Source organism: Periplaneta americana, chromosome 3, assembly GCF_040183065.1.
Source record: "Periplaneta americana isolate PAMFEO1 chromosome 3, P.americana_PAMFEO1_priV1, whole genome shotgun sequence".
NCBI classification, from domain to species: domain Eukaryota; kingdom Metazoa; phylum Arthropoda; class Insecta; order Blattodea; family Blattidae; genus Periplaneta; species Periplaneta americana.
The window spans coordinates 103,457,212-103,480,916 of record NC_091119.1 but is presented as its reverse complement, the minus strand read 5'-3'; the positions used below and the strand labels follow the sequence as shown (position 1 = coordinate 103,480,916).

Here is a 23,705-nt window from a genome sequence, read left to right as displayed (position 1 = left end):
AGGCTTATTATAGGGATACGTAACAAGCTGTTTTTTACGGTGATGGGTTGTTAGCCCTTCGCCCAACCCCCAAGCTGGAGGACCACCCCTTATCGGCTGTCCACGACTGCTTATACAATATATTCGCAGCTACCCTCCATATCTGGAGGCCGTCTCCTCTATCCGCAACCTGAGGACGCGCCATGCCGTAGTGATAGGGACCCACAATACATGGTAGAGACCGGCATAATATGATCGAAATGGTCAGAATATGACATTTATTTTGACAAAATATGACAATATGAAAAAATATTTTAATGCTAAAATGTATTCTACCTTAAATCATTTGTTGCTGATATATCGCTATTTACAAAATAAACCTTTAGAGACTATGTAGTAACTTTACCTACGTGTAATAGAGATGAAACAATTCCTTCCATGGATACAAGGTTGCCTACGCTTCAAACATACAGTGTGGGTGTCTGCACAGCGGTCAGACGCAGGTGTCGAACATGCAAAGTACAGTGTACTTCGGTGGAACATAAACTGTTGGCAACATTTGGAATGAAACATAACCAATGTACAGTTGTTACGCTTGGTAGTCTCTATGGAGTGTACAATTCAACTAAAGCCTACATATGAGCCGTTCAGAACAAAAGGGTGTAAATAAAAAATGGTTAATGAGGGTTAAAGTAAACATTCTGTAAAATCAGTGCAAAGTAGCAATTAACATTCAGTTCATTTAAACTATTAGTATTCCGTGGATAGCACGAAGAAACGGAACTCTGAAACCCCCACCCATGCCTTTTTCGCTTACACTGCCTTATAAACAAACACACAGTAGGCACTGTACATCATGATGGATTGCAGGTAACCAGCAAGAGCTGAAAGTTTGTAAAAAGTATGATGCCTGCCTTATACAATCTGTCACTCAGCAATGTTTACCTTTCTGTCTACTCGTCTCAGCCAGGGAATGTGGAGTGGGGAGTTAAGGGGAAATCTGCAGTGACTCGATTGAGTTATTAGTGCCCAGGCCTGGTCTAGCCTAAACAAACCAAACCGAACCTGTCACTGATTCTAGATCTTACGAAAACTCGCTTTTTATCTATGTACATTTGTTTAAGCAGGTCTGCCAAGTTAGCTCTGTGTCAGCACGTCTGCCTCCAGACTAGCCGGTGGGTTCGATTCCCAGTGGGATCAGATATTTTCATGTAAAATTTGTGGTGGTGCAGAACTTCTAATCACTAAATTCTGCACCAATATGTCTGGGTTAAATCCCAAATCTTTCTGCAGTGCATATGAAGAGAAAGCATATGTCACTGTTGATAGTGATTAGACCATTGGATGAGGACATTAAGCCTGGTGGCCCCCTTGTTGCTATTCGACAGGAGTAGGCTATGTGCCGGCACCGGGTTTCCTCTTCTCCCTCCTCACCATCATCATCCTCACTCATTCCCTACACTACACTTACATGAACACTTACACATACGCTCACCCTAGTACACGACATAACTCTTCACATGATACATATCATGTACAGCATGGCCTGCCGAAGTAGTGTACAATTGAAAATGGATCATAGTCCTGCCATCTATCGGAAATATGCGGAATCCGAATCACGCAAGTGAAGTGGGTAGGCATTAGATACACGCACACATTTAAGCTAGTTTTTACCAGTTGAAACTGGTTTTAATGGATTTCGGGTTTTAACCCTTTGCTGCATAGTGGTTGCTCAGAAGAACCACCGTTTTCATTCCTTCTAAATTTTATGGCACAGATATTCTGCCAAGGAACCAGCTCTTAAGTATACATAGAGGTGCCATCTATGTTTTGAAATTGTGTGCAGATTTAAAATGTTGAAAAAAATTGATCGAAGCTTTGTTATGATCCATGAAATGAAAAACATAAAAAATTAATTTGTGCTGCAAAGGGTTAACAGTACTGGTAACATACACATTTTCAAGTTAACGTACACATATAGCCCACACAGCTTAGATTTACCTCTAATAAATATGGTTTCTTTGCAGATAGAGGAATGAACGTTATTTAGAAACATATATTCATTTCCTGCTGCCTTTAACTTTTTGCTTTCATTCTGTTCACTGCCAGACTCTTTCAACCTTCCCTTCTTAATGACTGGTTCAGCTACCTAGTTATACTAGCTAAGCTATAACACCAAATACAGCAGACCAGCTGTTACAATATGTTGAAGGAGGGCAATGCACACGAAAATCATTGCTACTTGACACTTTTGTAAGGAAACTGGCGTGGCTAACTGGGTTGTGACGTCATTGAAGCCATTTGATGCTCATAGGAACTACTTACTAAGTTACGAATTTCACTTAGCACTCTTGTAGGGAACTGCACAATATGAAATAACTTCATTCTGCAATAAAATATGAATTGCACTTATTTTTAATTTGGCTCTTTAGCCCTTTTGTAAGATTAAGTAGATACTCAATTAAAAGTGAGTTAACACAGTTTTTTTCCCCCCATAATGAAGGATGGATTCCTTACCAAAATAATTTCGCGTGAATATCTTTATGAATTTGTCATAGGAAATGGAAATTTTGTGCTCACACTAAGATACGTTTAAAATGTGACAACATCTTGCATTATACAAGTTGGTATTTAAATAAAATTGAATTTACAGTGTTTAATCCTTCTTGAGGCTTGTCCTTCCATAGAAACGGCAAAGTCTTGAATACAAATCGTGTATTCTGATATCGACTCTTACAAGTACTAACATTGTAACTCACTTTCTTACATTTTTCAGGAGATGAAAATGAAGTTTTAAAATGATCGTGTAAATTAGTGTATACAGATATGTAGAGTAACAATGAGATTTTCATACAATTTGGGAGGTTTAGAGTTACAATGATAGTACTGGAAGAAAAAGAAACAATTTAAGACCATATTAACTAGGATTACTCAAAATCATAAAAAACTGAATTAAAATGTTAGTACTTGGGAGGGTCGTATATCGTCAGTTCCAATAAATGAAACTTTTGAAATAAATAATATGTAAAAAAATGTATATAGGCCTACCAGTTTTTAGATATGGTATATAGTAGGCTTTATAGCAATGAAATGATTCAGTAGAAATTAATATAATGCAATTGAAAGCTATCACATTTTTACATGTCGTGTCATTCAGTCAGATCACTGCTTGTTTAATTTGTCCACAATGTAGAACTGGTTGTTAACTATTTTAAATTAAAAAGTAGCATTTACAGGATGGAAGAACACTGACAATACGATATTATCAAGCATTTTAATATAGCACAAAACATAATGTAATAGTTATTTAGATACTAATGTCGTAACATTTTATTTTACAACACGAGATTTTCTCAAACAAGGCTGCAGGCCGAGTTTGATAACCAGTCTACTATTGTAATATGAAGTTACGACATGTGTATCGTACACAGTTTTATCCGCTTTGATAAAAAAAATAATGTAAAATTGAATATTGTCTAAATGTTACATTTTTATTGCCAGCTATATACATTTGCTTTGTAGGCGATCGATTCATATAGAGGGCATTGTACGAGAAACATTTGAAGCTATATACATTTGCTTTGTAGGTCATCGATTCATATAGAGGGCCACGTACAAGAAACATTTGAAGAATGTTATTATTGTCGATATTGTCACCATGACTATTTATAAATATAAGTGTCAATGGTATTGCATTAACAGCTGTACTGATTTATTAATTCCAACAAAATCGCGACAGAGGTATGAAGAGGAATATAAGAAGTTTGAAAAGTGGTGTAAAAAAAAAAAGTAGAAAATATTTCTGAAAAGTTTATGCTGGAATATTTTTCAATGAAAAGTGAAAAGAAGAAATCAAGTTCTCTGTGGATTCATTATTCTATGCTGCGGTGTACGATATCACTGAAGAAAAACGTGGACATCAGTAAGTAGACACAAATTGATAGCTTTTTAAAGCAAAAAAGTGAATTGTGAAAATGTTACCATTAATGTGTATAACAAATAAAAAGCTTACAAGGACAAGGATCCTGCTGATCCAAAATTGCACTCGGGCATGGGTTCGATTCCAGCTTGTGCTCATTACTGGCAGTTTCTTCAGAGGTTTTCTCCAACCATAAGGCGAATGCGAATGTCAGGTAATCTATGGCTTACCCTCGGCCTCATCTCGCCAAATATCATCACGCTATTACCAATACAATCGATGCCAAATATCCTAGTAGTTAATACAGGGTCGTTAAATAACCAACTAAAAGAATTGCAGAGAGCAATCAGAGTAGTATAATGAAGCATTAATGGTTGAAGTGTTGATCAAAATTTTTTAGTGGTGGTGGTAGCAGTATGTGTAAGAAAAGTAAATAGTTTGTGTACTATGGTTTATGTCTAAGGAAGTGCGAAGTTAATATAGTGCTAGTAGTACCTCCCTCATGCCACTAACTCTGCTACAAAAAAATAATAATAAAATTATGCCTTAATAAACTCTTAATTACTCTTCAGAACTGTTGTATTCAGGATTTAAAGTATTTGACTTCCATCATATTTATAACAAGTTGTATTATTGAATTTCGTACATAAAAACCGAAATATATTTAATTAAATTCACATAAATATAAAACCAAAAGATCAGAAAACATATATTATGCTTAACAAAATCTAAATGTATCATAGCTGTAGCATATAATCACAGTAGCAACTTTGGTCCAAGGCTTTATAACATGATAACTTAATAGCTAAATTCCCAAATATACAATTTACTAATGCTCTTTATTTCAGAAAATCAATTAAAAATTCCTGTTTAGAGAGAAAATTTAAAGTTCAATTATTGTGATATGTTTTTTCTTCTTCTTTTTTCTTTTTCTTTTTTTACTTTTTACTCTGTTATTTAATAAAATATCTTAACATTATGTGGAATGCGCTCTGAGCACGAGTATGTAACTTACTCTTTCTGGGGATGCTAGAATGTTTATATATAAAAAAGCAATATGTATCTTTGTTCTATGAGGGCTATTCATAAAGTAGCCGTTTATTTTTTACAAACCTGTGAATGACGTTACAGACTTGGGTTACAATACGTTTGAAATTGTACACTCTAATTTATTTTTCCACACAGTTTCCTGTCACATTGAGACACTTATCGTAGCGTTTGACGAGCTTTGAAATTCCGCAATCGTAGAATTCGGCCAACCTACGACGCTGGTTTTCAACTCTTCGTCATCGTCAAAGCACTTCGAGCCAAGCCACGTCTTCATGTGCATGAAAAGATGGTAATCGCTAGGCATCAAATCTGGGCTATAGGGAGGATGATCCAATACTTCCCAGTTGAACTCTTGCAGTTTGGTCGCAGTACGACGCGCTGTATGCGGCTGGGTGTTGTCATGCAGGAAAATCACCCCAGAGCTCAACATGCCACGATGTTTGTTTTAAATTGCCCTTTTCAAATTTGTTAGTGTGTTACAGTAATGCTCAGTGTTAATTGTGGCATTCCTCTCCAAGAACTCCACTAGCAAAATTCCTTTTCTGTCCCAGAAGACAGTTGTCATAAGTTTCCTCGTGGAAAGTGTTTGACGACACTTTGTTGATTTTTTCGGTGAGTGAGTATGGCCCCACTGTATTGATTGAAGCTTTGTTTCTGCATTCACATATCGCACCCAAGTCTCGTCTCCTGTCACAATCTGATCGAGAAAAGCATCACCTTCTCTTTCGTAACGCTCAAGAAAGGACAGTGTTGCCCTCATCCGTTGAGCCTTTTGTTCCTCAGAAAGGAGTTTAGGCACCCATCTGGCAGAAAGTGTCAAGTAGCCCAAATCTTCGGTAATCACCTTGTACAGAAGAGTACGACTAATCTGTTGAAAATCCTCACTAAGCTCTGACATGGTAAACCTACGGTTTGCTCTAACCTTTTCGTCAACCAAACGAATCAGATCTGCATTCACGATACTCGGTCGACCACTTCTCTCTTCATCATGGACATTGGTTCGCCCATTTTTGAACATACTCGCCATTGTCTTACACCACCTTCACTCATTACGTCTGGCCTATAATCTTCACAAAATTGGCGATGAATTTCACTGGCTTTACAGTTTTTGGCCACAAGAAATCTTATTACAGAAAGTACCTCACACTTGGCAGGACTTCCGATTGCAGCACACATTTTGACAGCACGTGGCTCAGAGAGGACCAAAGACACGACCTTGACTCTACTGCTGCTTCAAGGTACACTCCACCGCAAGAGCGGCGCCACTATCTCTGTTGTTACGCACGCTATATAAAAACGGAAGTTACTTTATGAATAGCTCTCGTAGCAGTAAAGTATTATTATTATATTGTTGTTTCAGTTACATCACTGCCACTTCCTATGAATGCCATAGTGTATTTTTTGTCTAGAGTAGGGTGACCAGATTTCCAAAATAAAAAAAACGAGACATTTATTAAAGTTGACATGAATCACCATTTTATCTAAACATTCATTATTAGCCTACTTGTGTTTATATAATGTCAGTGAGCAATAAGGTCCAGTTTTATTTCTTTTAAAGTAATAAATACACTGTTTACAATAACTAGGCTATAATAATTATGCAATTATATAATATAGTAGTATGGATACTTGTCTTAAGTCATTGTTGACAATTTTTTATGTTGCAGCTAGTCTGAATTAAATAGGTTAACTTATCTGTTTAAAAATACTTCAAGTTAATTGAACCTTACAATCATATTCATGTCACTGTATTCTGAATTGTTTCGTAACAAAATTTTTTGCCTCACAATACCTTTTAACTAGTGGTGATATTCAAGAAGTTTAACACCAATTCACTCATGTGTACCTATATTAAACATATACGTTATATGTCCATGGTAAATGCAAATATTACTGAGAAATAATAAGTATTTTAACATTCTCCATGAAGATCAACTGTACAATCTGCATCATATTTCTTTGATGAGTGAATTTGCTGTAGAAGTGTTGGGGCCTTTCTTTCAAGAAACTATAAAAGTCCATGCAAGACACATTTTTGAAATTACATTTTGTGATTATGGTTTTAACTGGAAACTGATTCCTTTCGGCAGACCAAATTGAATTCAACAACGAAAACACTCTTTCTGATGATGCATTGGTACCAGGTATTCCTAACACAAAACTTACAATCTGAATTATGTTTGTAAAACTAAGTTAATGTATTTATCTTTCATGATAAAATAAAATAAAAATAAATATCTTAATTATAATTTAGGGAAATACGGTGCCATTTAAAAAAACCAGACATTTGGCGCACCAAGCATACTTTTCTCGGGGGCTGCAAAAGGGTATCTGTTGGATACAGGGGGGAGAGCCATTAATCCTTCCCATTGAAGGCCTTAAGGAACCAACCTGGACAAATACCTAATGTCCCATCCCTACCTTCCCATGGTGCAGCTGTTAGTAAGCATACAGCTTGATGAGTTAATGACTGAATTTGGTATAATTTTCCTCTATTCAATACCTAATTCCCTTTTTACCCTTTCCTATCCAGTCCTCTGACTGAACTCTTACTTTCTTCGACCCCGACGGCATTATTGCATTCGAGGCCTAGGGGTTCATTTCACTTTCCTTCCTCCTCTTTCTACTTTTCTGTTCCTAGTACTGACCTGCTATGGCACTAAAATTGTCCTCCAGTGGCTTAAGGAGGGAAAGCTGGTGATCAACAAGATCTCCCAGCTAGGTCCAATGGACCCGTCGACCAACAGCAGGTGTAGTCCTCCAGACACTCTGGGGGTTGTGTGTGAATGAAATAGCCACCAAAACGTTAAAATATGGTGTTCACTTAAATCGGCTACAACTTGCCATTTTCAAATATTGGAGTGCAAGAGGTCAAATGACTTTATTGTCAAACGCCTGACATTAGAAAACAAGAACAACAACAACATATACTTTTCTCGGGACAGGGGACAAAAAGCTGAAAAGGGACAATCCCATTAAAAATGGGGCGTCTGGTCACCCTAGTTTAGAGAAAATATTAATACTTTCTTACGAAAACGTTCCTATTTTTTACGAGTATTATTGTAAAAGAAGTGTATTTTCCCTGGACCAAAAATACAATATGACATGCTAGAAAGTGGCTGTGATGTGCTAAACATTTAATGTTAAACTAACTTTAACAGTAGATCATATAAAATACTCTGCATATATATTCTGTACCCGGTACTAGCGTGATACATTGCGTTTTTCCTTTATTTATAGCTGCTTATTATTACCTTATTTACTATTTTTTTATAATAACATTTTGAAATTTGTCGTTATTAGGAGAGAGAACCAAATGTTAGGTAATTAAAATATCACCACTGCATTTATACATATCTGATTTCGTTATTCCTGTGATTTTCTTTAGTTTTGCTTTCTCCCCTCAGAGAGATAGAAAAATGACGGTCATTTTCTTGTGGTATTCCTCAAAGTTTTGTTGGAATGCCTTAAATATTTTGCATTCTACAGAATTTCTTTTATTATTCATTAAAGTGTGTTGTATTTTGTTCAATGCACTCTATGTTCACTGTTGACGAAGACTGAAATAAATGTTATATGCACAACCACACTTAATGCAGTTCGAGCATGCTAAACCCCTTTTGATGTCACGGCGAAAATCCGACAAGCTATGGAACACAGCAGTTCAAGTAAGACAGGATACAAACCAGTGGCGGTTCCTCGGGGGAGGGAAGGGAGGAATGTCCTCCTCACATTTTTCTTCTTTCGAAAGTAAATACCAAATAAAATATGTGCCTTGAAATTCAAGGAAGATTCGATAATTTTTAAGTTCACAGCTATAAGAAAACCTCGGTTGATCGAGTTTTAAACGATGCGTGCTCATGTGCTGCTAGAAAACTGTAAGAAAGATGCGAAATTGTTTGTGCGGGGGAAAGCCAAGCCATTCCTCCTTTAATGCAGTTAGCACACATAGACAACAGCGCACTAGCGGCCAGAGAAAGAAGCAGAGTTTTAAAGCGAGTAAATGAATGGAGAGGGAGGAGATCCTCCTCTGAATCAGCACATGGGCGGGAAATAGAAACCGACTGGTCGTGCAGCAAGCTCGCTACCGCAGCCATCTAACGATCTTGCATTCAACCAGACTATAAAACATCTAGGAGGAGGCACAATAAAATAGTTTTAACGCAATGCTATGAAAGACACCGTATAAACTTTTTTTCTAAAATTATAAATCAAAAATATTATTCATTGCACTTTATATAGGCTACTATTCATGGTTTGAAACTTTCAAGGATATTTGAAAGTTAAAGTCGTGTTTATATAAAACAAAGAGGAAGTAGTTCTACGTTGGTATCGCAGATCTTTTTGGCCCCTGAAATTCACTTCTATTCATTGTTTGTTAGACAGGGCAACAGCCAAGTTGTCAGTTTTGTACAAATATATTTGAAATTGAAAGTAGGTACTCCAAACTACATTATTTTTAACATAAAAAATTGACCACCGGCAACTTTGAACAATAATGGTAGTATGACTTTACAAGAACTGATATTCTTCAAAAGCATGTGATACTGAACTTGTAAAATGTACATGTAGCAACACAGACCACGTGGGTGGGTGCAGTGTTCTCGCTTTCCTCAGATTATTTCCCATTCCCATTTCCGCGGTTCCGATTACGTGTTAGTAGCTATAGTCTCTTCCAACAAGTGTGATGCTGTAGTGTGCTCGAAAAATGCTGCAAGGTGAATTTCCTTGTAATTGTTAATTTGTGCAATTATTCAACAATGAATGGAAGTGAAAACATTATATTTTATGGAAAATTTAGGAAACTCAGTTTACAAGAATAGATTATTGCTATACAGAAGAGAAGGCCAACCCCAACACTACCTGGTCTAACATGTGTGCATGTTGGCTAATTTGGTAGCATGTTTCATTCAAGAAGGTGTCATTTCGTCCTGTTACCTTCTTTCCTCCTCTTAAGAAATACGCAGGAGCCGCCACTGATACACACCAGTCGATACAGACACATGAAGTAGTATGCATGGAACATTAAGCATGCATCAAAGGAGAATAAACGAACGCCTTTAGGTGCTACTAGTCAGGCCAGATAATGCAAGATACAAGCAACATAATGCATGTGCCTTGCATCATAACCAAGATAAAACATGCTGATTCTTTGTGTCGTACTTCATGCAACCTGGCCACTACAGCCCAGAGTTCAGTTGTCAGTGTACACTTTCCGATCATCATGGACTACCAGAAATTTAATGTGATGGAGAGGTATCCAGTTATTTACGACTATATAGGAGCAGATTATTCAAAGAAGAATCTCATAGATAAAATTTGGGCGGAGATAGCTGCAGAAGTAAAACATAAACTGAAATAGGATTGTCCGGGAAAGTAGCTATTTAGTTCTCGTATATGTATTCATTCATTTATTTGTTTTAAAATATAAACCTCCACTTAAATATAAATATCCCAGTTCATAACAAGTTTTATTAAGTCACTGGGAATTAATTGCCAAGGAAGAGCTACGCTAGACTTAAAAAAATAAGAAACTGACATATCCCTCGTATAGACATTTTCATCTGTAGGTCGGTCATCATACGGCATAATGGGCAGCACAGGACCAACTAGTGTTGCCAACTCTCCCGTATTTAGCCCCAATTTTTAACAGTCTCCCAACTTCCATATTTTTCTTCTCTTCGATCCTTTTTCTCCCTTATTTTTGCATAATATAAAAATTTATTTGAAACATTTAATTTTTATATGGTTGAAGGTGATTTATATGATGTATTCTGTTGTTCCAGAGATGCACTGAAATGTGCAGCTAAGCTTATTCAAAGAGTGTTTTCTTTTATGAAAAGTAAGTGAACATATATATATATATACATACATTCATATATGAGGTCTCGCCATCCTCATTCAATAATCGAGACTACTATTTTTTGTTAGTAGTCAACATGTAGATACCTATTAATTTTGAGAAAAATTCGTTCCAGCACCGGGAATCGAACCCAGGACCTCTCAACTCTGCGTGCTGAGTGCTCTTTCCAACTGAGCTATGCCAGGACATGATGCACGGTGCCAGCCGAACTCTCCTCATTATATCATCAATGGGCCTACTACCTGCATTTTAGACATATACCGGTAAGTCATATATGCAGGAGCACATATTTAAATGACTTTATGGCCAATTTTAACAAGCTTTTTTTAATACTGTTAACACTGATATATACCTATACTCACATATGAAGTCTCGCAATCCTCAGATATTCGAAAAAGGAGAACGACACTTTAATCAAATCTGAACTGCAAATCGCAGTCAACTTCAATTACTCATGTAGGAAATTTTTACAATTTGTTTGAAACTATTACGCTAGGTAAAATATCTCAAAATACTTTAATTTAAGCCTAACTGCCAAAATGTAGAATAAAATTGTTTTTAGTGCCGCTAACTGAATTTAATAATTTTTCAATTTTTTATGTCAAATATTGTAGACCACTTAGTCTCCCGTATTTTCTTCAAAAATAGTTGGCAACCCTAGCACCAACACTATTTCTACCCAAGTCTTCAACAGAAATCGGAGTGAAAAGTCCATGTGCTTGTGTAATACTCATACATGTTTTCCATCTATTAGGAATATTCACAGTTTGTCGTATCTTCAAATGATTCTTTGGACATTCTATAATATTCTGCAAATTTGTCTGGATGCTGTGCTAACTCTACCAATAAAACACTACAAGTACCATGATTTTCAACGTTTTGGACCAATGAATCCGAAACCTACGCCTTTATCTTCGCATTCTTATTATTGACAATAGCAGAAGATCTCCATCTGATGACTCCACACAACATTACAACAAATAACATGGCGTTATGTGTCACGCTCCATGTGCCATGCATCATGTTTCTTGCATCATCTGGTGTGTAACTTGCAGGGGCGAATCTTACTTGGCGCCTCTAGGCAGAGAAAATTATTTCCGCCCCTTATTTCGCCCTATATGCATCATTTGGATCAACTGAAATAATTGATTCCGCATCATTATTACTGTTTCTAATATCGGAAACGCCTGACTAAAATAAACCACACGCTGCACTATTTTCGGTAACTACTGTTCACCACATTATTATTTGGACTCGAACTGGACCAAGCTGGCTATGTTTGTTTTTTAAATAACACATATTTTTGCACTTTTTCTCACAATTTCCTCTCTTTTTATTGCCTTGTCCTTTCGCGAGTTTCTGGTATTGTTGTTTAGTCAACTGTTCAAAGACAGGTCTGGACCCCACAAGTGACACCATCAAGGCATCACTCATAAGGCAACTAGGCCAGGAGATAATTGGGTAGGGTGACCAGTTCCTTTCCCCCTCCATTGCATACATCGCTGACTAGCTACATATTACACTAATCAGATTTTAGATGCAGTCCTTCCTCTGACACAAATCGCCAAATGAGATGAACTGCCTGATAATAGATTTACATATCAGCCATAACCTCAATCAGAGTTGTTTCTGGTTTGAGAACCACTGAGATTTTTCCGACTTTCACTCATTATAATGAAAATTAAAATATAAGTCACCTAGGTACAAAACAACTGCACTCTTTACCGTTTCAAATTAAACTGAACTCCCAAGCATCAGGCTGATACAATGACTGGCGATATTTTCTTTCAATTTAAGTCTGAATGGGGATTACTGAGTGTTGATACTGGCTACTCTTATGACAGAGCGGCGTCTCTCATCATTTCATCACAAAGCTTATGATTGCGAGCAACGAGATTTGCCTTCCTAACGTATCATTATATAATACCAGTAAGTTCTTTAATGTTATTTCGTGAGACTCTCATGATGAGAGGGCATAACATTGAAAAAAGTGCTATGATTGCATTGTGACACTAATATTGAAAAACTATAATTTTTCCTTGGCAGACTGTTGATTAAATTTTAACTGATTGTTGCCAATGTTATTGATATCTTTTTCATTGTGCGTTTAAGTTCATGTATTCTTTTAAAGAATTATGAATAAAATTTAAAAAATATAAAAAAATTTATCAGTAATAGCCACCCTAGGCAGCTGCTTAGTCTGCCTAGGCCTAAATACGCCCCTGGTAACGTGCCTAATCGATTTTATTGAAGCTACGGACTCGGGTTGTGCACCCAAGTTACATCCAAATTACAAAGTATAGCCCACATAGGAATGCGGCATGTTTACAGCATGAACTTTGATTGCAAGTCTGGTTGCAATGTAATGTTTACCTTTCTGAATGTTGCATATTTTTATAAGAATGTTGTACTTATATTGTACAGGTGATATATTGTTGTTGGTCCAGTCCCTAGGCCAGTGGTCCTCAACTCAGAGCACTGTGTCGTCATCAAGCCTTGCCCGCTCGCCCGCGGAAAGTCGTAACAGGGCAGGTAAGACGTTCAGCGGCGGGACCACAATATGAATTTACTGCATAGGTTTATGATTGTTTTCTGATGAAAAAAGATACGGGCTGAATAGATATAACTAAATAAACTATCTTAAGCAATTTGAAAAAAAAAAAAAAAAAAAAACATTGTAGTCTATTTTCAACAAAGTTAGAAGTTAATAAATTTATAATTACTTTCAGAAATGTAATACACATTTCATGTTAATTATTCGGGCAATGCATGGCAATTACTGTAAATGTATAAACTGCTTCTGTTAAAGAAAATGTTGAACAAAACATATTTTACAAACCTTAGGAATAGTAATGTACAAATTAGTTCACTCAACACTGGCATTAGCTCTGATTTTTCAGGATTGTTTAATTCTCTTTTCCCTCAGCAATTTCTCAACGTTTGGAACTATTGTTTGTATAGCGCATAATGTGACAGCACATTTTAAGTTGTGATCTGATATGTGGTTTCCATGACATGGCTTGTTTATCTTCATCATACGAAAAAATTACTGTTCGCACAGATATGTGAATCCAAAAATGCATGCCTGTACAATCGGCGAAATCTAACACATGAAAAGTTCATATAAAAGTCAGATAACTTCTTTTATTTTTATATTTGCCCTTCAATTCACTATCGTAAAGTAAATCAATAAGTTTCAATTACAAATAATAATCGAAAATCAAATTGAAAATTTTCCTAGTCCTTAAATCTAGAATCAAATTCCTGGCGCAGATCGCATGATGTGTGAATATATTCTTCGAAATCCAAAGTCTTAAGAAACTAGTATGCCTATATCGTTGTTAATTTTGAAAAATGTGCTGTAACTTATCCTTTTAGTTAAGCTAACATTCCACAATTAGAGGTGATTTCATATTAAATGCCTTCACTCTGTCATATAACTGTATAATAATCTTGTTCTTACCTTGTCGAAAACAATGTAAAGCATTCAGATAATTCCATAAAGGGGGAATGGAATACCCTATCTCGATAATGTTAAACTAGAGGAAATATAAGGTACATTTACTCATAAACTATTCGGAATAGGATTGTGAAATTTTTACAGCTAATACCTATATGCCATGGCTTACTGCTAAATTCATTGTTTTTAAAATATTCAGTTAATTGTATTAGATATAAATTTTTTTGTAATGTTAAATTTTTTTCTACATTTTACAGCACACACTTCTCAGTAACATACTTAAAATTCTCACCAAATTAAGAAACAAGAGTTCTGGCATATTTAGAACACATGCATGAATGAATCCTAAAAATTTCAGCTCCCTACAATGAGTAGAAGCTGAGAAAATGTTCCCTTTGTAAAAAAAAAATTCAACTTAAGGAAAATGAGCTCTAAAGTTTTGTCATCAAAACAAGCCTGCACCATAGCTATAGTGAGGATCACGTAAGTTCAGTTCCCAAACAGCAAATATTTCCGCCTTGTCAGTGTTGCCAACTGTTACCAGATATCACCACATGTAGTAAAATCACGATCCTATGTACTGAATGACTTCTTTACTCACCGTACTTTACCTTAATGTTGGAAGGTTATTCTAAATAGTTTCAATAATAATGAGAAATGTATTGCTATGTTCTATTCTTTTATTCCTTTACATTAGTATTAGTATTAGCATTAATAGGTTACTAGACGTAAATATACAACAAAGTATAGTATATAATATTCAAGAATCAAATCTGTTCCAAGACCAATTAAATTATTGTCACTTCACTTCAAAGATTCCAGCGTACATATACTGTACTTCCTAAAGGTAGATAAATTAATAACCAATTGACTTTTGGTTGGAATTCGAATGAACTTCTGATTATCTTTTGAAATTAGTAAGGAAATGGATAATACAACTATGCTAAAACTGAAATAATAATAAATCAACTTACAAAAATAATTTTGGTCCTTAGAAGCCATAAGTAATTTCACTTCTAGATACCTTTTTAAAGATTTCATTTGTTTGTAAATTGCTTAATAATGCTACACTTACACTTATTATTTCTGCAACTCCACGTCTGTCATTGAAAAAATGTATGATACATAACTGTGAAGTCTCTTTTTGGCTCTTGTGTCCTAAATTTAAATAAGAAAAAGCAAATGATTCAAGAAATGTGAGCTGGTGAAAATTAAATACTCAATTAATAAAATAATTACTACCAAAAGAATATTTTATTAATTCTATACAAAAGATGGATTACACAGAACAGATGGCCAGAAATCATAGATTTATACACAACATACAGCATGAAACGATCATCAAAAAATGCTTTTTGTACACAATAACTTCTTTCAAACGAAGTGAAATAGCCAATAAGTTCAATAAATATTATGCTAATAAGTAATAACTATAATTAATAATTATCTACAAGCTGTAAAAGGGAATAAAATAGTATATTGTTGAAATTAGGGGGTATGGTTTATTACGTGTATTTATAATTTTAATTACTTTTTCTACATTTAATTATATTTCAATTTCTATTAGATTAGTTGGTGGTGTGGTTGTTAGTTTTATCTGTGTACGTCAGACTATTAAGGAAAAACTGAAAGAAATATTAAATCTACTATCTACTTTATATAACAATATTTAATCAAGAACTGAATATTACTATTAATTTAATAACATAAGACCCAAAACATCTCCAAGTCCAGACAATACACATGCTGATTTTCTTAAACATGTTGGCAAACAAGCAAACTCACTACTTTTATCTTGTAATCTCATCTAAAATACAATATCTGTCTGGAGAAAATCTATCATAACATCAATTTTGAAAAGCAATTATTCAACTAATATCTTTTCGAGTTATCGACAGATACCACTTACTAGTATGATAGCCAAAATTATGGAAGAGATGATTTCATAGATTGAATTGGTTCCTGGAATCTAGTAACTAACTTTCATTTTATTGGGTTGACATTAGAGAATTGCATTCAACAAATGGACAGATTTTAAATTTTAGTCAAGATATTAAAGATATTTTAAACAGAAAACAAAACAACTTAACAATTTTAATTTATTTTCAAGGATCATATGGCTCTGTAGATATAAATCACTTAAGAAATTGCAAACTTAGGGTGTCCATGATAAAGTGTTACACTGGGTCAGTGACTTGATTATTTGATTCATTGTCACAAATATGTAAATAGAGACAGATTCATCTGGGCTTCCCACATTGTTGTTTTCAGGAATACATTTTCCAATATTAATGTCGATGGTCTAACTAAAGAAATAGATCTTATGATAATCTCATCATTTGCAGATAATATGGTTGTCTAGAACAAAAAATCACAGTCCACAAATATTAATAAACTGAGCCAAAATCCCAACAGACTTTTTGACTCTACTTGGAGAACTCAAACTTGCTCAATTAAGGGAAACTTTACTAATAAAACACAATCCCAAGTTATTTCAAAATGAATAGTATATAAGTTAACTTTAACAGATGATGTTAAGAAATGTGATACTTCTCCAGACATTTTAAAAATCATTAGAAACGATAAATGATCTGGTCAGTGAGTGACTACATACAGTATTTTTTATAGATGGATCCTGTTTACCAAGCCATAGATGTAGTGGTGTTGTAGTACAATACCAGTATATTCCCTTTTACAGGGAATTATATTCAAATACTTGTTTGCCCCATTTTAACCGTGACAACGCTTTTTAGCTTTTTAAACATTCTGGTTATTGTATTGTGTTTGTGTTTAGTGAAAGATTTTAGATAAGGGCGCAAATAGCCATAGTAGCTGACGCGTCCTTTTTAAACGCCACTAACTAACTAACTAACTAACTAACTTCAAACACTGACTAATTTTGATAGTGAAAATTTAGATACACTTTTAAGCTTACAAAATCTCCAGTATCGACTTCATAAATCTGAGAAGGCTGTCATACTATCAGATTCAAAATCAGATGTTCTTGCTGCAGTAATGGACGTAACAGCATGAAATCTCAATATTTTACAGTGTTTTAATATTCTAAGCAAAATGGTCGAATTACATCGACGACTGGTAGTTCCGTGGATCCATGAACTTTATGGAGTGGGAGGTAATGAGGTAGCTGAAAGGTAGCAAAATTACTGTAAGGTTATCTATACCTGCATCTTACCACACTGTTAAAAGAATAACAAGATCAGAACATGACAATGTGGTAACAAAAATCGGAATGATTCTAAAGCAAATGAAAAAATTGCAATAGGCCATCCAGCGTCTGCTCCAAGATGGAGGAAAATCCTCAGAAGAAACCAACTAATCAGACCAAATGGGGGATCCAAACTACCCTCGAGTGCAGCTCTGAATTTGCAGGCCAACGAGTCTACCGACTAAGCTACATTGGTGGCTCCACTAAAAATATGAAGTACATGGCACTCAGATTATTAAATTGACAAACCTAAACAATTATTCATCAGTTAAGCTATAAAATATAATACATAGCAAGCAAGTTAATTCAATTTAAAAGTATAAACAATTCAATCAGTTGAAATATACAGAAACTGATAATAAATATCATGCAAATTACTTCACATTACAAGCATAAACAATTCATCACTTGTGGTATACAGCCTACTATTTAATTTACAGCACATACAATTCATCAGTTAAGCTATAGACCTACAGTCTACTATTCAATTTACAGCATATATAATTCATCAATTAAGCGAAACAAAAATATAGTACAATACATAGTAAAAATAATACACCTAATTTAATAACTGAACTTCTATGAAAATCTACAGTGGCAGTACTCATATTATCACAGGCCATGATTGTCTCAAATATTTACAAAGAACTGATATTTCAGAATCTCCCCATGCCATTTCTGAAATCTCAATGAAGATATGGATCATTGTCTTGACTGTTTAACTTTACACAGCTTTCAATCATCTGGTTAAATATTGGAGTGCAAGATAACAAATGACATCAACTGCTGAACACTTGGTATCAATCAACCAACAACTTCATTACATTAAAGGGGAAAAAAAACTGAAAGAATTAATTGTATATAGACACAACACATAAGACAAGGCCGCTTCAGAACAGTAATTGGCAAGGCTCTGTTGTTTTAGGATTCTTATGTAGATTCAATTTCACCTGAAAGAAAAAAGTAGCATCTATAAGTAGTAGTAGTAGTAGTAGTAGTAGTAGTAGTAGTAGTAGTAGTAGTAGTAGTAGTAGTAAAGATAATAATAATAATAATAATAATAATAATAATAATAATAATAATAATAATAATGACTGTAAAGTATGGAAATTAATATTGCAATGTAATATCAAAAGGTGATTTCACACCATCAACTCTTATCATTTAGTACAACTCTTATCATTTAGTACAACAAATCTATTATATTCAGTTGCAATCACCAGTAGCTGTTCTTTCCTCCATTTTGTTGTTGGCTGATTTTTCACAAGTCTGCTATGATATGCAGCACTATCCATGACAATAACGCATTGCCCTAATGTTCTCAGGTCAACAACTGTGTTTGCACCCACTTCTCAACTACAGGGCTATTCATAGCACTATGGTAGTCCTGACTTTTCTTTCAATTGCATGAAAAAATTAAATCAGCACCTGCAATAAAAATTATACCTGGGCATATAATTACGTCACATGAATTCACAGCATTTAAATAAAGAAAATAAAACATAACATAACATGACACGACATGAGATCCTCTTTGGTGAAAGGCTTTCCCACGTTTTTATTTAGTCACCAATTTTTATATTTTTGTACCCTGATTTAAAAAATTACTCTTGCCAAATTTATGTAAAATATAAATCAATATAACTTACCGAGTATAAATCCACCTTTCGTTCCGGCATCTAATCTTCCACCCTCATTTGTTGGTCTATGAATAACACCATTCATGTCACTGGAAACTTCACCTGGTTTATTTCATGAATAAGTGGGTGATCATACTTAAAAAAACAGAGAGAGAAAAGCAATTCACATTGACACTCTAAGAGACACAAAAATTTTAAAGACAGGAAAACCGTTCAAGAATTTTATAACTAACCTCTAGTTATAATATGAAACTATTAATTGCAAAACATGTTGTTCCCACCTGAATTCATTACTAGTAGCCTATATTAATTGCAATTTCATATTCCACATAAGTGTTAATCTATTTGTTAGTAAAAAATTCAATCACTCAATGTCTCACAATACATTGAAATTTACCATTCATAAAAATCCAAGTCTCATCCAAGAATACTACGGGTTTAGGGTTCTCACGCTCCACATTTCTTATATATTCTCTTAAAAACGAATAACATCACTTTCTCATACATGTGTATAAGGATCCCCTTTGCTCCATAGAAATTTCATCTCTTTCAAAATTTTTTTCACCGATGATAAGGATACTCTAAATAAATATGTTTCATAATCATCATTCATATGTTCCAGAACTTTTGCTGCTGTTAGTACTTCCCTGTAACAGTAAATGAAAATTATGCCATATTTTTATACATAGGCCTATGACTAATATCAGAATTACATTGCATAAATCAACACAATAATTCCTGTAACTTCCCTACCTTTATGTAACTTGTCATAAATAAATCTCGCAATTGCATCTTTCGTAAAATCATCAGCATCAGTCACTGGATGTTTACGTAGTCTATGTTTTCCTGGTGTCACGAGTGGGGTCCCCTTGTGTGAATTTATCACTTTCGTGGCTGTAGTTAAGCCAAGCTGTAATAACAAACAATAACATAATACTTCTAAAAATTGTTATATCATAAAATTCATGCATAATACCAACATTTACAGCTATATGAATAGAAAATGATCAACATGTTAGGTTGGGTCTACGATAGGTTTAAGTAGGCTAATATTTAGGTAATTCTCCAGAAAAGCTACACCAAAGAAGGCATAATTTTATTTTGTTTAATTGATTTCTGTGATATTTACATAGTGATGAACACGTGGTTTTAGTGCACAGCCACAAATACTTTCAGCACAAAAATCCTTTGACACTTACCTGTATATTCTAATGCATTGTTGTAGTCCCTCCCTCAAACTTGTTACTAATTACCAATATAACATGCGAGAGGTCCAGGACGAAGAGAAATGGTTAGTTTCCCAGTAGTGCGTCCTCGTCCTCTCGAGTGTTATATCTTAACAAGTACTTTGGGTGGGGTAGCTTTTCTGAAGAAACACCATATTTAATATTACTTAGACCAGTCATGAATAAATTATTCAGCCAGAGTCAACGCTCCTATGCTTTATAGAGTATGTTATATAGTTATTATATAAAACTGAATTATTTTTAAGCACCATAACAGGCCAACATTCATGTAATATTTGCTGCAATATCAAGTTAATAATTACAATATGACTTGTATTTTCTTCGGCCGATGTGGCATGTAAATTGTGATCTGAACGGTTAATTTAATACCAAAAGAGAAAACTGGAAATTTACTTTCGTGCTGTTTGATTACTTGTTCGTCTAATTTGTAAATGTATTTAAGCTATCACCTACTGCAGTATTACAGTATCTTAAATGTATTTAGTTTGGCAATATGAAAATCACTGACTTGATTAAACATTAGGCCTAACCTAAAAATTTGTTTTGTTTGCCCACAATCATGAAATTATTAGTGCAAACTCCTAAAACTGAATACCACTTTGAAATGTATGCTTAAGAATACTTACTCCTAATAATTGTCCTATTCTGGTTGTAATTGCTGTCTCCGTTAGCATAATTCCTTCTTCATTATCTTCTTTCTTCAACTCATTATACACGTGAACTACAGATTTCTGAAGCGTACTCTGAATGCCACACATTTTCTTCCTTGGAGGAGTCACTGCAACACTATTTCATTTTTTTGACATAGTAATAAAAATCTAAACACGAAAGAAATTCATTAAAATTTGAAATAATATTTCTATCCATTACCCACGTGCATTATCACGCCCAAGTATATTACATTCATTCGTACTTATCTGACTATTCTTGAATTATAACCACAACGCAACACATAACATAACTATTATGTATTAATATTAATACTAATATTAATTAATTATTAATAAGTTCGAATTTCACTATCTTCCAGTAACCGGCTGAGAAATCTAGTACAATTTTAATTTCATGGAACTCCAGTACCGGCAAATATTGTCGATATTTGCCTCAGCTGCCAACATACCGGTTACAAAATCACTACCATTTATAGTATTTGTCCGTATCGAAATTCGAAACGAAGTTGGCAAAAGAAAATTCAACCTTCAAACTAGAAAATCACCATAATCCACTAGCATTTGTAGTAATGGGGGAAAAATGGTTAGGTTTCACCCTTAGGGTATCAAGTTACCTGGTCTTCCCTTATAGGATCATCTTCATTCTCTTCATTTTCCATTGCTACCTTTCTTTTAGTACCTCTGTGCTGTTGGGCCCTTCTGAAGAAGTGAGACATCTTGGTTTCTGCATTTTGGAGCCTTTTCTTGTCGATTTGCCATATTGCCGCGACAGTGTTTTCACCAACATCTAAACCTAATGACTGTAGCACTTGACACTTTGTATCATTTCCCTGGTTGAATGTGGCTACAGCATCAAAGACTCCGAAATGGAGTGTGTTTATCCCTACAAAAACAGTTTCGGGGATGCGACTATTTACACATTCATTGGGATTCTGTGTCCGGCCATGCAGACATTTTTTCAGAAGATCAGGATAAGCTAAATCTCTGAAAATTGGCTTTATTTCGTTCATAATGGCACGAGGCAAACTGTGTGGATGACTGTAATTAACTCCTGTTACCTTTCCTTTATTGAATTTACACCAACTGTCTGCACCATCTGGACACCGTTCATGACTTGGTTCTATATTTGTTGACAGTGTATGAAAATATACTGCCCAAACAGCTTTTTTCATGTTTTCTACACTGTCAACATTCTGCCTTATTGCAAGGCCATAATAATTTTGTAGTCTGTCAATTGCAGAATCTGTGAGTCTATTCTTGCCACTTATAGACTTACCATCGCTCAAATGACTCCCCTTCAATGACGTCTTCAATCTTCTCAAACGGGACCCCATTTGCTTCTGCACGTGCCCCACACACTCTAATTTTGCAATGTTTACATTATTTCCATAAGGTTTCATTTTATTAACTTCATTGTATGCTTTGGAGTCACCATCCCCTAAGTAATTTGTTTACCGCACTTTGTACCACTCCTCGGAATGTTGAAAAATTTTTCTCACTCCGGCTACTTCCATTCCACCACTTGTTCCACTATAGTTTGCAGTGCACTTCTCTTCATGTATCATTTTCAATCTTTCTGGACACCTACAGAATTTTAACATGATTGCCACATCAACTACTTTCCCACTGTCCACACTAGTAGCTGTCACTACACCGTTGTTAGACGTATGGCCTCGCTTCTGCCATGTGCCATTCAGGGCTATACTAATGTCTCTAATATTATTATTTTCTGAAACTGCCTCCTCTAGAGCTTCTCTTATACATTCAAGAGCTATATTTTCAGCTGCAGACCCCAATATATAATTATACTCATCAAATTTTGAAGGCGGAGCAGGCAAATCATGATTCCACACAACATGTCTCCACTTGCCTTTCCTCTGCCAATGGAACGCAGACCATAAACTAACCTTATATTTGAACTGTACATATTTTTCCCATCTTGTGAATTACTCATAGTTGAAGAAGAAAAACATACACTATGATTACAAGGCTTACAGACTAATTTTAATTCTGCTGCAACACCCACATGTTTATTTACAATTAGTTCCATGCCACTTGCTGCACAGCCTTTACACAACACATTATTTGAAAAAAACCTCACACAGAATTGATAATCTATAATTTCAAACTGTTCAGTACCCTTAGTAACTTCATCATACTTCTCCTTTACTGGGTTCAGTTTTTTCAGAGAAGAGGTTGGAGTTGCAGGAATGGTCTGGAGGTTAGATGGCCCAGGAGTCACAATAGGAGATGATAATACATCACTACTGGCTTCACTACCATTCAGTTCAGACCTTTTCTTCCAATAGACTCGCTTTTTAAACACTCTGTTACTTGATCGAGGCATTTTCACAAGAAATTATAAAAATTATTTATGAAAAAGACTTCAAACAAAACTCGTGTGTGCACAAACTAGAAAACAACACATAAACAAAGACAAAACCACTGATATGATCGAGAAAATAGTGACCAAGCAAAGACTTGTTAGCCAACAGACAAAATATCCTCTCAAAACATAAAATATCTTGCCAGTGGCGGCACATTTGAAACGACATTGAAAGAGAGTCACTTATGTCAGCGTTTGACAGCTGGCACCACAGCCATATTCACTGATAGCAGACGAATTTCTGTGCAAGCAATTATTAAAAAA

At 34.9% G+C, this 23,705-nt stretch overlaps 1 long non-coding RNA gene across 2 annotated transcripts; it reads right to left on the bottom strand.

Annotated features, from left to right (window-relative positions):
• Positions 1 to 15,481: 15,481 nt before the first annotated feature.
• Positions 15,482 to 21,674, bottom strand: LOC138696348 (uncharacterized). Of its 2 annotated transcripts, XR_011331352.1 has the most exons (6): positions 21,011 to 21,674; positions 19,891 to 20,047; positions 19,535 to 19,784; positions 19,147 to 19,272; positions 18,718 to 18,925; positions 15,482 to 18,447 (listed from the first exon to the last, which is right to left on the bottom strand). It is a non-coding gene; the product is annotated as an uncharacterized lncRNA (long non-coding RNA). The 2 variants fall into 2 exon arrangements; XR_011331351.1 differs by lacking the exon at positions 21,011 to 21,674 and having other exon boundaries at positions 15,483 to 18,447; positions 19,891 to 20,993.
• Positions 21,675 to 23,705: the final 2,031 nt, after the last annotated feature.